Source organism: Pteropus vampyrus, unplaced genomic scaffold (genome assembly GCF_000151845.1).
Source record: "Pteropus vampyrus isolate Shadow unplaced genomic scaffold, Pvam_2.0 Scaffold24, whole genome shotgun sequence".
Lineage (NCBI taxonomy): Eukaryota > Metazoa > Chordata > Mammalia > Chiroptera > Pteropodidae > Pteropus > Pteropus vampyrus.
Genome location: NW_011888805.1, coordinates 8,227,544 through 8,228,901, shown reverse-complemented (window position 1 = coordinate 8,228,901; position 1,358 = coordinate 8,227,544).

The following is a 1,358-nucleotide window of genomic DNA, read 5'->3' as shown; positions in this document are numbered from 1 at the left end:
TTCATTACAATCAGCTAAGGAAATAAATCATTAATTGACAAATATAACTTGAGAATTATGTAAATAAGATATAAAGCAAATGGTCTCTGTAGTCTAGATAGGTTCTGAAACATAGGAACCTGTGGAATCTAAACAGATGTTAGGTTATAAAATCAGTATATGAGGCCAAAAAATTTTCCCTCAAACAACTCACACGATCTTTCAGTAAGTCCATCTCTAGGGGTGTTTCTTCAATCATCATTTCAGGTGAGTTTACTACCTTTTCTTTACTAAAAACCCGTGATTTTATTCCAAAAGCATCATGTCCAGCCAAAATACTACACATATTTTCTAGTTTCCCTGGCAACTCTGGATAGCTAATGAGATATACATGGAAGTCCTGGGTGGAGCTTTGGGGGAACTCTTTAAAGGGAGCCAACTCAACTAGCAGGCGTTCTTTTGGTGTTCTCCCCTTTCTCCCCTTTTTTTTTTTTTGACGCATAATTGACATATAACATTATACTAGCTTCAGGTGTATAACATAATGATTTGATATTTGTTCATATTTTGAAATGTTCACCACAATAAGTCTAGTTAACGCATGTCACCATACAAAGTTATACATTTTTTTCTTATGATGATAACTTTTAAGATTTCTCTCTTAGCGCTTTCAGATATGCAATACAGTATTATTAACTATGGCCCTTCCTTCCTTCCTGGAAGAAGAATGGGATGTCCAGAGCTTCAGAGCCATCTTAGGCCATGATGTGACGGTAAGGGAGGAAGCCAAGTGTTAAAAATGATAGATCAGAAAGATAGAAGGAGGCTTGGTTCCTGAGGACCATGGAGCTGTCAATCAATTCTGGGGTACTTACATCTGGACTTATTATAAAGGGGGATAATTGATCTTCTGTATTGGTTATTTTCCTTTTGCAGCCACCTCCCCAAGGTCCATTCTTCACTCTTCTATGATCTGTGCCCTGGGAAGCTTCCTTGTCCTCTCGCTTCCAGTTGGGTTTGGCCAATTGAGGCACTTGGCAGGAGATCAATGTGGGAGAAGAAAATAATGGTTATCTCTGTTCTATACCTGCTTGAACAGTTTTTGTTTAGCAGAGACTGTTTCTCTGTGGCTGTAGCTCCTGCCCATCGCCACTTCTCCCTGTTGCCAGCTCTTGATAGGTTCCAGACCACCTTGTCTTCATTGTCCCTTCAGCCTATCGGTGGCAATAGCTTCCCACTGTTGCTAGCTCTAGGGAACTTCACCCCGCTTGTAGGTTTCCTTAACCTTGTCTACACCTCATGATACTGCCTTCTTTGAACTTTGTTTCAGATAGACCTTTTTCAAGTGCCATCTGTTTCATGCTGGCACCCCTGAATTA